This window comes from Somniosus microcephalus, chromosome 8, assembly GCF_052327205.1.
Source record: "Somniosus microcephalus isolate GS21.2 chromosome 8, FLI_Smic_1.0, whole genome shotgun sequence".
Lineage (NCBI taxonomy): Eukaryota > Metazoa > Chordata > Chondrichthyes > Squaliformes > Somniosidae > Somniosus > Somniosus microcephalus.
In genome coordinates this window covers 259,312,341-259,327,555 of record NC_140994.1, presented here as the reverse complement: position 1 = coordinate 259,327,555, position 15,215 = coordinate 259,312,341, and the positions used below count along the sequence as shown (strand labels likewise).

The 15,215-nt window shown below is 40.9% G+C and overlaps 2 pseudogenes; both read left to right on the top strand.

The window, feature by feature from the left end:
* Positions 1-1,971: 1,971 nt before the first annotated feature.
* LOC147114299 (protocadherin alpha-C2 pseudogene) lies at positions 1,972-8,624 on the top strand (annotated as a pseudogene).
* Positions 8,625-12,484: 3,860 nt separating this feature from the next.
* On the top strand, positions 12,485-14,404 carry LOC147114298 (protocadherin-10 pseudogene; annotated as a pseudogene).
* The last annotated feature ends 811 nt before the right edge of the window (positions 14,405-15,215 follow it).

Genomic DNA, 15,215 nt, shown 5'->3' with positions numbered 1-15,215 from the left:
GCAAGTGCAGGGCAGCATTTTTAACGTGTTCATGATACACGTCTTTGACGAGGGAAAAAATAGATAGTTTCACATTGTTATTGGAGGGGCACTTCAAGTTGATGGTGTTTCCATGCGCCTGCTGCCCTTGTCGTTCTAGGTGTAGCAGTCACGATTTTGGGAGGTGCTGTCAAAGAAGCCTTGGTGAGTTGCTGCAGTGCATATTGTAGATGGTGAACACTGCAGACACGGTGCGCCGTTGGTGGAGGGAGTGCATTCTTAGGGTGGTGTATGATGTGCCAATCAAGCAGCCTGCTTTGTCCTGGATCCTGTCGAGCTTCTTGAGTGTTGCTGGAGCTGCAGTCATCCAGGCAAGTGGAGAGTATTCCATCACAATCCTGACATGTGCTTTGTAGATGGTGAAAAAGCTTTGGGGATTTAGGAGGTGACACACTCGCTGCAGGAGTCCAGCTTCTGACTTTCTCTTGTAGCCATAGTGTTTATGTGGTTGGTCCAGTTAAGTTTCTGGTCAAGTAAATGTAAAATAATGTAAAACGGTAATCTTTGTATATTTAATATCTGGCTTAAAATGTCTAACTGGATCTTCAAAAAATAACAATTGTATAGCCGTGTGCTTTTGTTTACCAAAATTATTATAACATAAAGTTACATTTTATTACGTTCAACATCATTGCGATTAGTTTAATACTTTCAATAGAAAAATTTAAAATGGATTCGATTTTGCAATTTCTTGCATCGGATTACCAAGGTTTTTCTCAAAACTAGCAAGACAATAAGCACCGCATTTCCAGCAGAGGGCAGCTGTCTCTGCGTAGCTCATGATTTTTTATTGGTTATTGTCAACACGGCGCTGAGGATAAAATATTACCACTGCGCAATGAAGACCACGTCCAATCCAAATAACTGGCACCAGCATTACGCACTCGTAGCGGAGATATGACAGTGATATACACAGAGTTTTTTCCCTTCCAGCCGAAAAATGGGCCTGAAGACCGACATCACAGTAAGATGAAACATGAGAAAAATACGATAATTTCGCTTCTATCCCCCTGTGTCCTCCGAGGTAGTCTAGCAAAATCGTGGGAGTAGTGGTAGTTTTCCGCAGTGGGTAATTTCCGTGTATGGACACTTGCCAGACTTAGTTCATTAAATACACCATTTTCATTACTTGAATCCGACTGATTTAAAATAATGACGCAGATGCAAGAGGAAAGAGTGTTCACCTGCCAATCCACCAAGCCATTTATGAACTTGGAAAAAAAGTGCTGTTTGGGACTTAACAATACTGTTGATGTAAATAGCTCATGCATAACCGGAAAAATGCAGAAACATATTTTTTTGCATTCGCTTACCAATATTACTAATCATATTTTCTGATTACATATGTTACATTGAGGTGGGCCCTGCGAAAAAGATCCGTTCTTTCTATAAGCTTGGAATTTGACCATACCACTCGGTAATATTCAGCTGGCGTTTAGTTCCCAAAAACTCAACCTGTGAATATTGATCAAACGAGAGAGGAACATTTCAGATTGCTCTTTTTATTTATTTATTTAAAGGTTATTTTCAAAAAACATTAACAATAAACTCATATTAAAATATCTATTATAAATCCATATAAGTTTTTCCAGCATGTTCTGTTGTTATTTTGGGTAAAGTTATACTTGCTTTTATTTGATTTTCTAGAATTTAAACAATGATCATTTATGATAATGAAACTGTGCATATCGAATTTGAATTCACATTTTATCTTTAATAAGTATATAAATACATGTCCTGGATTTTGTATTGCGCACTTATAAATGTCTCTTGTAAATCATTTTTAAAACAAGCTCGCTTTAAGAAAAGCCTGGTGCAGTTATTGGTTGAGGCTCTTTGTGTCGCTGTCTACCAATAAGGCGCTATGACGCTGTGAGAGATCTACCCCCACCTTCATTAAATACAGACCAGAATCGAAGGAAGGGACACAGTGCCTGCGCTTACTCCGTGCAGCCATGTTTACATGGATCGCTCAAGTCGCGAGTGTGCATTTATAGATTTTAAATCCGCATTTCGGTGCGAGGAACGACGTCGTATGTGAAGCGATTTAGCGGCCATTGAATACATTGTCAGAAATTCTGATGTAAATCGAATAAAATCCAGAGCGATGGCGAATACGCTCAGCGCCGGGGCGTATATCATGTCGCTGCTTTGTGTCTCGGACCTTGTTTTCGGACAGATTCGCTACTCTATTCCGGAGGAACTAGAGATTGGTGCCTTTGTTGGAAACATCGCTGAAGATTTAAGGATAAACGTTCGGGAATTATCAGCTCGGAACGTTCAACTGCTCGCTGATGATGGAAAGCAATACTTCGAGGTAAATGTGGAAAATGGGATTTTATTTGTTAATGAAAGAATCGACAGGGAACAGCTTTGCTTTGAAGCGGCTAGCTGTTCCATATCTTTGGAAGTAGCGGTGGAAAATCCTTTCGAGGTGTTTCCTGTTGAAGTGGAGATATTAGATGTAAATGACAATTCACCGATTTTCCCGAGAAGCAGATTAAATTTGCAGGTTGCAGAGTCAGTTGCATCAGGTACGCGTTTCCCTCTCGAGAGCGCGCACGACCCAGACGTGGGCACGAACACCGTCAGCCTTTACCAGATTAGTTCAAATGAGCACTTCGGCCTCAAAATGCAGACAAGAAACGATGGTAGAAAAATCGCTGAACTGTTGTTGACGAAACCATTGAACCGCGAACAAAAATCAACCGTTGAACTGATATTGACGGCTGTTGATGGTGGGAACCCACACAGATCTGGCACAGCTCAGATTATCTTCACTGTAACGGACATTAATGATAATGCGCCTGTATTCGATCATGAAATATACAGGACGAGTGTATTAGAAAACGCACCCAAAGGTACTTTGGTGATCAAACTACACGCAGCTGATTCAGACGAAGGATCAAACGCTGAGTTCAAATATTCTTTGAGCAATTACGCCTCACAAAGAGAGCGCGAGTTGTTCAATGTGGACGCGGAAAGTGGAGCGATCAGAGTTCAAGGTTTACTGGATTTTGAAAAATCAGATGTTTATGAGCTTGATGTGGAGGCTGTGGACAGCGCTGCAAACGCAGGACATGCCAAGGTTTTGATTACAATAGTTGACGTGAATGATAACGTTCCCGAGATAAAGCTGATGTCAGTAACCAAAATGGTACCCGAGAATGCTGCACCAGGTACTCTGATCGCTGTCTTCAGTGTCACGGATCGAGATTCTGGGGAGAACGGGCAGGTTCGATGTCAGATTCCAATAAATATGCCATTCAAACTTCAAAATACATTGACCAATAACTACAAGTTGGTAACCACTGATATACTGGATCGTGAAACCACTGCTCTGTACAATTTAACAATTTCAGCATGGGATGCTGGGTTGCCCGCTCTGTCTACAAACAAATCTATCGCTTTTGCGGTTTCTGATATCAATGACAACGTTCCGGGGTTTACGCAGTCCTCATATAACGTGTATCTGATGGAGAACAATACACCTGGTGCATCAATCTTTTCTGTTACCGCTCTGGATCCTGATTTGGACCAGAATGGAGACGTCTCCTATTCTATCCTGGAGAATCAGATACAAGACGTGCCTACGCCGTCTTACTTTACTATTAACTCGAAAACTGGGAACATTTACGCGCTGCGCTCTTTTGACTATGAACAACGGAAGAATTTCCAATTCAAAGTTCAAGCTCAGGATGCTGGATCCCCGCCACTGCGCAGCACTGCTATGGTGAGCATTGTTATACTGGATCAAAACGATAACGCTCCGCTTATTATTTCACCAATAAGTTGGAACAGTTCAGCGGCAGTGGAGATTGTGCCCCAGTCAACATATCCTGGGTACTTGGTCACCAAGGTGATGGCTAATGATGCAGATTCCGGTCAGAACGCGCGTCTTTCCTACGAACTGATTGAGATCACTGATCGGAGTCTTTTCACTGTGGGCCGTTACTCCGGAGAAATAAAAACGGCCCGAAGGATTACGGAACAAGACAGCACCCCACAACGAGTGGTGGTCTTGGTGAAAGACAATGGACAACCAAGTCTGTCAAACACGGTCACAATCCTCTTTTCAATCCCAGCGAACATCACAGAAAACCCTTCTGAACGTGCAGACATTCCCAGGCACACTGAGGTTTTCTCGAATCTGAATATATATTTAATAATATTTTTTGGATCAACAAGCGTCATATTTATTCTAACCATTATCCTGTTGGTGTCCCTGAAGTGCAAGCAAGACCGAAATGGCATGCATTACCACAGCAATACAACTTACTGTTGTTGCATGAGGAGGAATTCGAATGATGTCTTTGATCAGAGACCTGCAGCAAACCAATCTTTAAACTATTATGGACCTGCTCAGACGCTCCCATTTCCCGAAACTTATCGGTATACGGTTCGCTTATCGCCGGAATCATGCAAGAGTGATTTTTTGTTTCTAAAGGCCTGCCATCCTACGTTACCTGTGAATGACATCACTGTTGATGACACCTGTATGAGGAAGTAATTTAGACAGCAAATTTATATTGCGAGTAATGAGTAATGTACTTCCCTGAGGAACTGATATATTACACAGTAAAATTCAAGTGTGAGTTCCGTGTATGTTAAGCACTACAAGGGCTGACGCATACCGTGATGAAAACATAAGTTGTCGTCTAAAATCGCCCTTTTTATCCCTTGAATAAAACCGGGTTATCAGTTTTTATTATCGCTTTGAAGAACAATGGGGGAAAATCATCAGTTATTGTAAATCATCATCCCATAACAGCATTTGTACGTGGAAACTATAACTTAGAAAATCCTTCGTTTCACGATTGATTGCGAAGAAATCTTTAGATAATTTTCTAAACTCCGTTCTACTAATGTATTCTACCATTATACGTGTTCAGTACATTGCATTTTTTTTAAGATGCCGCAGAGTCGCAGATACAAATTGGAAGAAATTATGTTAACTGTGAAAATGGCTTCTACTATGTTGGTGGAATCAGACATACTCGTACGAGCGCACATTTTTAATCACTTCAGCCAGAATCTTTACGCCCACCTGAAGCATTCAATCAATGATGCTCTCCACGAAGATGATTCACTTACTAACGATAGCGATGGAGCAAGAAGTAATGTCCCTGAATTCGCGGTCGGTATGATGGCGTACTCCCATTCCGCCTACGAAATTGAACGCAAGTCAAGCGCATGCGCTAAATCCCGAACTTGTGATCTGTCAAGTACCGACTCTGCATAGGCTTCGCTGCACGTTTCCCCCACACATTGAAATCAACGCGCTGGCGAAAAGTTGGGCCAATTGCCCACCTACTCCTTATTAATTGCACTGAAAATGTTTACGGCTGGCGCAAACAGGTACAGGAGCCTGTTGCACAGGTTAAGTAGGAATAAACGGGTCATATCCGGGATGGCAGGCTATAACTAGTGGGGTACCACAAGGATCAGTGCTTATGCTTCAGCTATTCACAATCTGTATCAATGATTTGGATGAGGGGACCTAATGTATTATATCCAAGTTTGCTGAAGATACAAAGCAAGGTCGGAATGTAAGTTGTGAGGAGAATGCAAAGAAGCTTCAAGGGGATATAGACAGGCTAATTTAGTGGGCAAGAACATGGAATATTCAATATAATGTAGAGAAATGTGATATAATCAACTTTGGTAGGGAAAATAGAAAAGCAGAGTATTTTTAAATGGTGAAAAATTGAGAAATGTTGGTGTCCAGAGGATCCTGGGTGTCCTTGTACACAATTTACTGAAAGTTAACATGCAGGTACAGCAAGCAATTAGGAAAGCAAATGGCATGTTGGCCTTTATAATAAGAGGAATTGAGTTCATTAGTAAAGACCACTTACTGAAAATATATAGGGCCCTGGTGAGACCGCACCTGGAGTATTGTGCACAGTTTTAGTCTCCTTACCTAACGAAGGATATACATGTTTGAGCAAATGCATAACCAAAATATATATACCTACCTTTTTTAAAGCCCTTGAATCAATATTTCCAATTAAGAGTAGCTATTAATCTCTAAGTAGATTGTGAACATACGCCAGTAGAAGGCGTCTGTCTTCTTTTGACATATATTTACAATAACAATCTCCTCTGTTTCCTGATTGGCTATGAGTCAGGCAGTGAAAGGAAAACCGTCCCATGTGATCCCTGGTTTGCGTTCGCATAACGCTGATTCCTTGGGATCCATGGCCACTACGTGGCGCACAACTCTGCAGCGTCTGAAAGCAACTTCACAAAGCGGGGGGGGTTCGCACAAAGTAAGTGAGGATTTCATTCGGATGTGGGTGGCGTACTTATTATCTAAGCTGCCGACTACGAATTCAGGGCCAATATTACACAGCGAGGTGTCAGAGCATGGAATTATTTGCTAGAGGAAGTAGCTAACGCAGCGACCATTCAGGCTTTTAAGGGGAAAATGGATTATAGGGTTTGGGGATAGGTTAAGGCATTTTGATTAATTTTGGGTAGATCTAGTAAAGACACAGAGCAATTGGCCTAATTAACTTATGTTCTTTGTTCGTCTATCGTACTATCATACCTCACTATGAATCATAACCACGCATACGCACTGCGACAGTTTTTAAAGTTATGCTTATTTCTGCCATAGTTCGAGACCATCAGACATTGAGGTTACGATTTACATGTAATATGTACGATCCACAGAAATACAACTCATGTACTAAAAAAAGTACTGTATATTCATCATAAAATAGATTCTACAAAGGAATATGTATTGTAATATTCATACAATGATATAGTTGTGTAGTGAATTTCTTCACCTAACAAGCTGTGTCTGGAAACTGAACCAATTAATAGTTACCAGATCTGGGAGGCACCAAAAGATGATGCACCTTGACGAGCTGCCAGCTTTCTGATACCAGGCGTACAGACCTCAACTAGCCTGCTAACTGTCCCTCTACTTAAGGCATGCAAACTACAGCCTATGTTCCTCTTGTTCCATCTGTCAATCAATCAAGCTGAATAATAGGTTTAGACTAAAATGAAAGAACGAACCCTCTATCGAGCTGCAAGGAGTATGCATTCCTTATTACCGAGTTGCATTCCTTTCACAGATGTCCTCTATCTAGCCGAAGAATAGCAATTCCTTATCATGCAATTACATTCCTTCCACAGATTTAGCCTTGTATGATTGTTTTACGACTAACAGCTCCTTTAATATATTTTATTCCCACAATTAGGTGTTGTGCCTCGTGATTAATTGGAACTATAAACTTCTTAAATTAAAAATTAAAACACATAGCTTTGGCCATTAACTAGGGAGCAGAAACATGCTTGTATCCCTTCCAACACTCCTTCCGGTGCAGTCCTTATTAGCTTGATGAATTCATCAGTTACGTGGTTGGGATGGCTGAAGTCATGCTGCCTCACACACACGATCTCATGTTCTGTATGATCCCAAGGCTGTATGTTTGTATGGGGATTGCCTACATTAAAAGTATAACTGAACTACTAGTGCTTTAAGATCAGCTACAGTTCAAGAGTTTCTGGTTAGCATAGACTTTTAAAAGAGAATCTAATGGCCTCTTTCTTAAACATACATGTGATAAAATAAAATAATTCTGTCCTATGATTGCAGTTTCATTCTAAATCTCACTTACTATTGTGATAACATTTTCATTTAAAATCTGATTTCTAATGCAGTTTTATAACAGAAGATCATTGGAATCATTAAGAACTTCAACTCCTGAAATGCACGGTAAGGCATCATATAATAATAGAAGGGGGTCAGGGATTTCGTTGCTAAGATATGGGAGAAATTCCATGCAACGGCCATGCTGTTTTGCAGATTGTGAGCAGTACTTGTAAACTTGAGGTTTAGAGTAAAGTGCATATATAGAACAAGTGCAGCTTGAGAACCAAGCAATTTGCGCTTGGAACTCGCTCTAAAGTTGTATAATTCTCGGGTGTTATTTGACTCTGACTGAAGCACCCGATCTGACAACTGGAAGAAAATATTCTCGCATGGATGCTCTTTGATACGCACCACGCATTGAATGTATGTACAGTTGAATCTCAAACCAAATACAGACGGTGTCCATGGCGGCCTCTAGGATCTCCTGGCTAATGTTTAGAACCGTTTGAAATGCATTTTAGTGTTCATACTGTAAAGGTACTGCTTTCCCATTCTCTGAGCATTTTCAATTAAGCCTAAGGGTAAAACCTCTGCGCATCATTCATCATGCTTTCTTTTGAGAAGAAGCATTAATCTTTCCCGCAGGCAGTGCACACAGTATTGAGTTATTAGGATGCTCACTGTCCTTCACCTCAAAGCAGATTCAAGGATCAATATTTTTATTAATAAACACACCGATAACACCCATTAGATGGATTGTCAATGAGAACCAGGTTAAGTATACTCACAGGCATAGAACTCATCAAGGCTGGTCAGCGGGCTTCTCTCGATTGTTCACAGTAGTTCTGGGTCAGACGGTGCACATATCCTAATGTATAACTGTGTAGCATGTACGTCTATGGTTTCATTCACTCCGCGTGTCAGTTAATGTTTTTGCGATTGATTAAACGCTGAGTGTTCGCGTTGCATGATTGCCCATTAGGTGTCTCTGTAGCCTTTTAATGTTTTATCTCTTCTAATATTTGTTACAAAAGGGAAGTACTCCATGTATCGGAGCAGGGTTGATTGAAGGAAGTCTACGATTGAACTGTGCAGTGTAGCTTTATTTTTTTGCTTGATCCTGAAATTAAGATAATTGATGAAGAAAAGATATAACCAGGTCCACATTGCTGAAATTAAGCTGCATTATACGGCCTTTGTTTCCTAAGTGCAAATTAATGTACAGCTGTGGTTTTAGAGTCATAGAGTCATAGAGTTATACAGCACGGATAGAGGCCCTTCGGCCCATCGTGTCCGCGCCGGCCATCAAGCCCTGTCTAATCTAATCCCATATTCCAGCATTTGGTCCGCAGCCTTGTATGCTATGGCATTTCAAGTGCTAATCCAAATGCTTCTTAAATGTTGTGAGGGTTCCTGCCTCCACAACCCTTTCAGGCAGTGAGTTCCAGACTCCAACCACCCTCTGGGTGAAAAAGTTCTTTCTCAAATCCCCTCTAAACCTCCCGCCCTTTACCTTGAATCTATGCCCCCTAGTTATTGACCCTTCTACTAAGGGAAAAAGCTCCTCAGTATCCATCCTATCCATGCCCCTCATAATTATGTACAGCTCAATCATGTCACAAATAATATTATTTAAGTTCTAGATGAATCAACTAAAATCAAATAAACCTTTACCCACATGGCTCCATATCAAGCATCTGTTCATATGTATATGTAACAGCTGGTCGGTAATGTAAAATAATATCCTGAATAATTACCGAATGTATAACCATGAGCAATTCAATTATAAAATGACATGGCGTGGGTAAAGTTAAATTGATTTGCGCTCAGCAACATGACGTGTAGTTTCATAATAAGAATGGAATAATAGAAAACTGATTTTAGATAGCATTTTCTTACGTCGAATTACCAATATTTTCCTCGAAACTTGGGTTGCAGTAAAGCAGCCGCATTTCCAGCAGAGGGCAGCTCTGTCTGCATAGCCCATGATTTTCTCTCAGTTATTCTCCTCACGGCGATGAGGATGTTATATTGCCAGTGCGCAATGAAGAAAGCTTCCAATCCACACAACTGGTACCAACATTACGCATTCGCAACTGAGGTGCAAAAGAGATAGCTACAAAGTTCGTTCCATTCTAGCCGACAAATGGTCATTACGACCTATAACATAGCAACATCAAATATGAGAATAATTAGATATTTTCGTTTCTGACACCAACCATCCCTGAGGCGCTCCTCAGGGAGCCTGGCGAAATCGTGGAACTAGTGGTAGTTTTAGGCTGTGGGTTATTTTCGTCTATGAAAGCTTGTGAGATTCAGCTCAAAAATATAAAAGAGAATAAACTTTCAATCCTCGAATCCGGGTTGATTTTCAACTAATGACCCATCCGGAAAGAAACCAGCAAGATCAGTTCCATCTCTGCACTTGGAATTCAATCAGACCATCCGGTAATATAAAGCGACCAATCAATTTCCAAGGACTGAACCTGTGAAGATCGAGTAAATGAGAGAGAATACTTCTGAATTGCATTGTTAATGCATTTTTAAAAAATCAACAAACATCAAAGAATAAAAGACCATGAACAGATGCTTGATATGGAGCCATGTGGGTAAAGGTTTATTTGATTATAGTTGATTCATCTAGAACTTAAATAATATTATTTGTGACAGTAGAACTGTACTTCCGAACTTTAATGTACATCTTGTTACATGTCAGAATATGAAAATATGATTAAAATTGATGTCGGATATTTTTATTGAACACTTTTAAATATAATACTTAATTTGTGAAAAAATGAAGAACAAGCCTGCTTTAAGTAAAGTTTGATGCAGTTATTGGTTGAGGCTCTTTGTGTCGCTGTCTACCAATACGGAGCTGTGACGCTGTGAGAGATCTATCCCCTCCCTCATCATCAAATGCAGCCCAGAATCGCAGGGGAAGGGATAGAGTGCCTCCGTTGTCGCGGTGCAGTCATGTTTAGAAGGATCGCTCAGTACGCGTTTGTGCATTTCTGGATTTAATATTAGCATTTCAATGCAAACAGATACTCTTTTGTGTTGGTAAAAAGCTAAGATTCACATGAGTGCCAGAAATTCTGATATATGTTGCATAAAACCCGGAGCAATGGTGAATACTCTCAGCGGCGGGGCATATTATATGTTCCTGCTTTGTTTCTCGGTCCCGGTTTTCGGACAAATTCGCTACTCTGTTCCCGAGGAACTGGAGGTTGGTGCCTTTGTTGGAAACATCGCTGAAGATTTAAAGATAAGGGTTTGGGAATTAGCAGCTCAGAAGTTTCAGCTGCTCATTGATGACGGAAAGCAATATTTCGAGGTAAAAGTGCAAAATGGGATTTTAATCGTTAATGAAAGGATCGACAAGGAACAGCTTTGCAAGGAAAGCTCTACCTGTTCCATGTCTTTGGAACTAGCAGTGGAAAATCCTGTGGAAATATTTCCTGTTGAAGTGGTGATATTAGAAGTAAATGATAATTCACCGATTTTGCCGACAAGTAGATTGCAACTGAAGCTCGCTGAGTCAGCGGCACCGGGCGTGCGCTTCAACACGGCGATGAGCGTTAAATATTACCACTGCGCAATGAAGACCACTTCCAATCTAAATAACTGGCACTAGCATTATGCACTCGTAGCGGAGATACGGCAGAGATATACACAGAGATTTTTCCCTTCTAGCCGGAAAATGGGCCTTAAGACCGACATCACAGTAACATGAAATATGAGAATAATACGCTAATTTCGTTTCAATCCCCCTGTTTCCTCCGAGGGAGTCTAGCAAAATCGTGGGAGTAGTGGTAGCTTTCCGCACTGGGCAATTTCCGTGTATGGACACTTGCCAGACTTAGTTCATTAAATACACCATTTTCATTACTTGAAACCGAGTGATTTAAAATAATGACGCAGATGCAAAACGAAAGGGTGCTGACCTGCCAATCCACCAAGCCATTTATGAACTTGGAAAAGAATTGCTGTTTGCGACTTAACAATACTGTTGATGTAAATAGATCATCCATAACCGGAAAAATGCAGAAACATATTTTTTTGCATTCTCTTACCAATATTACAAGTCACATTTTCTGCTTACACATGGCACATTGAGGCGGGCCCTGCGAAAAAGATCCGGTCTTTCTATAAGCTTGGAATTTGAACATACCACTCGGTAATATTCAGCTGGCGTTTAATTTCCAAAAAATCAACCTGTGACTATTGATCGAACGAGAGAGGAAAATTTCAGATTGCATTTATTATTTATTTATTTAAAGTTTATTTTCAACAAACATTAACAATAAACTCATATCAATATTCTATTATAAATCCATATGGGTACAGATATGCTTGATTTTATTTGATTTTCTAGAATTTAAACAATGATTATTTATGATAATGAAACTGTACATATCGAATTTGAATTCACATTTTATATTTTTTTAAGTATATAAATGCATGTTCTGGATTTTGTATTGCACACTTTTAAATATCGCTTGTGAATCATTTTTAAAACAAGCTCGCTTTAAGAAAAGCCTGGTGCAGTTATTGGTTGAGGCTCTTTGTGTCGCTGTCTACCAATAAGGCGCTATGACGCTGTGAGAGATCTACCCCCACCTTCATTAAATACAGACCAGAATCGAAGGAAGGGACACAGTGCCTGCGCTTACTCCGTGCAGCCGTGTTTAGAAGGATCGCTCAAGTCGCGAGGGTGCATTTATAGATTTTTAACTCACATTTCGGTGCGAGGAACGACGTCTTATGTGGAGCGATTTAGCGGCCATTGAATTCATTGTCAGATGTTCTGATATATGTAAAATAAAATCCAGAGAGATGGCGAATGCGCTCAGCGGCGGGGCGTATATCATGTCGCTCCTTTGTGTCTCGGACCTTGTTTTCGGACAGATTCGCTACTCTATTCCGGAGGAACTGGAGATTGGTGCCTTTGTTGGAAACATCGCTGATGATTTAAGAATAAACGTTCGGGAATTATCAGCTCGGAACGTTCAACTGCCCGCTGATGATGGAAAGCAATACTTCGAGGTAAATGTGGAAAATGGGATTTTATTTGTTAATGAAAGAATCGACAGGGAACAGCTTTGCTTTGAAACGGCTACCTGCTCCATGTCTTTGGAACTAGCGGTGGAAAATCCTTTCGAGCTGTTTCCTGTTGAAGTGGAGATATTAGATGTAAATGACAATTCACCGATTTTCCCGACAAGCAGATTAAAATTGCAGGTTGCAGAGTCAGTTGCACCAGGTACGCGCTTCCCTCTTGAGAGCGCGCACGACCCAGACATGGGCACGAACACCGTCAACCTTTACCAGATTAGTTCAAATGAACACTTCGGCCTCAAAATGCAGACAAGAAACGATGGTTGAAAAATCGCTGACCTGTTGTTGACGAAACAATTGGACCGCGAACAACAATCACCCTTTGAACTGGTATTGACGGCTGTTGATGGTGGGATCCCGCACAGGACTGGCACAGCACAGATTATCATCACTGTAGCGGACATTAATGATAACAAGCCTGTATTCGATCACGAAATATACAGGACGAGTGTGTTAGAAAACGCACCCAAAGGTAATTTGGTGATCAAACTACACGCAGCTGATGTCGACGAAGGAGCAAACGCTGAATTCAAATATTCCTTTTGTAATTACGCCTCACAAAGAGAGCGCGAGTTGCTCAATGTGGACGCAGAAACTGGAGAGATCAGAGTTCAAGGTTTACTGGATTATGAAAAATCAGACGTTTATGAGCTTGATATGCAGGCTGTGGATAACGCTCTTAATGCGGGGTATGCCAAGGTTTTGGTTAGAATAATTGACGTGAATGATAACGCTCCCGAGATAAAGCTGACCTCATTAACCAAAATGGTACCCGAGGATGCGGCACCAGGTACTCTGATCGCTGTATTCAGTGTCACGGATCGAGATTCTGATGGGAACGGGCAGGTTCGATGTCAGATTCCAATAAATGTGCCATTCAAACTTCAAGCCACTTTGAACAATAAATACCAGTTGGTAACCACTGATATACTGGATCGTGAAACCACTGCAATATACAACTTGTCAATTTCAGCATGGGATGCTGGGTTGCCCGCTCTGTCTTCAAACAAATCTATCGCTTTTGCTGTTTCTGATATCAATGACAATTATCCACGGTTTATACAGTCCTCATATAACGTGTATCTGATGGAGAACAATACTCCTGGTGCATCAATTTTTTCTGTTACCGCTATGGATCCTGATTTGGACCAGAATGGAGACGTCTCCTATTCCATTCTGGAGAATCAGATAAAAGACGTGTCTACGCCGTCTTACTTTACTATTAACTCGAAAATTGGGCGCATTTACACGCTGCGCTCCTTCGACTATGAACAACGGAAGAATTTCCAGTTCAAAGTTCAAGCTCAGGATGCTGGATCTCCGCCGTTCAGCAGCACTGCTATGGTGTGCATTGTTATACTGGATCAAAACGATAACGCTCCGCTTATTGTTTCACCATTAAGTTGGAACAGTTCAGCGGTAGTGGAGATTGTGCCCCAGTCAACATATGCTGGATACTTGGTCACCAAGGTGATGGCAAATGATGAAGATTCCGGTCAGAACGCGCGTCTTTCCTACGAGCTGATTGAGTCCACTGATCGGAGTCTTTTCACTGTGGCCCGTTACTCCGGAGAAGTCAAAAAACCCGAACCTTTACGGAACAAGACAGCACTCCACAACGAGTGGTGGTCTTGGTGAAAGACAATGGACAACCAAGTCTGTCAAACACGGCCACAATCCTCGTTTCAATCCCAGCGAACATCACAGAAAACCCTTCTGAACGTGCAGACATTCCCAGGCACACTGAACTTTTCTCGAATCTGAATATATATTTAATAATATTATTTGGATCAACAAGCGTCATATTTCTTCTAACCATTATCCTGTTGGTGTCCCTGAAGTGCAAGCAAGACCGAAATGGCATGCATTACCACAGCAATACAACTTACTGTTGTTGCATGAGGAGGAATTCTAATGATGTCTTTGATCAGAGACCTGTAGCAAACCAGTCTTTAAACTATTATGGACCTGCTCAGACGCTCCCATTTCCCGAAAATTATCGGTACACGGTTCGCTTATCGCCAGAATCATCCAAGAGTGATTTTTTGTTTCTATGCCCTGCCATCCTGCGTTACCTGTGAATGATATCACTGTTGATGACACCAGTGTGATGAAGTAATTTAGACAGCAAATTTATATTGCGAGTAATGGGTAATGTACTTCCCTGAGCAACTGATATATTACACAGTAAAATTCAAGTGTGAGTTCCGTGTATGTTAAGCACTACAAGGGCTGACGCATACCGTGATGAAAACATAAGTTGTCGTCTAAAATCGCCCTTTTTATCCCTTGAATAAAACCGGGTTATCAGTTTTTATTATCGCTTTGAAGAACAATGGGGGGGAAATCACCAGTTATTTTAAAGCATCATCTCATAACATCATTTGTATGTGGAAACTATAACTTATAAAATCCTTCGTTTCACGATTGATTGCGAAGAAATCTTTAG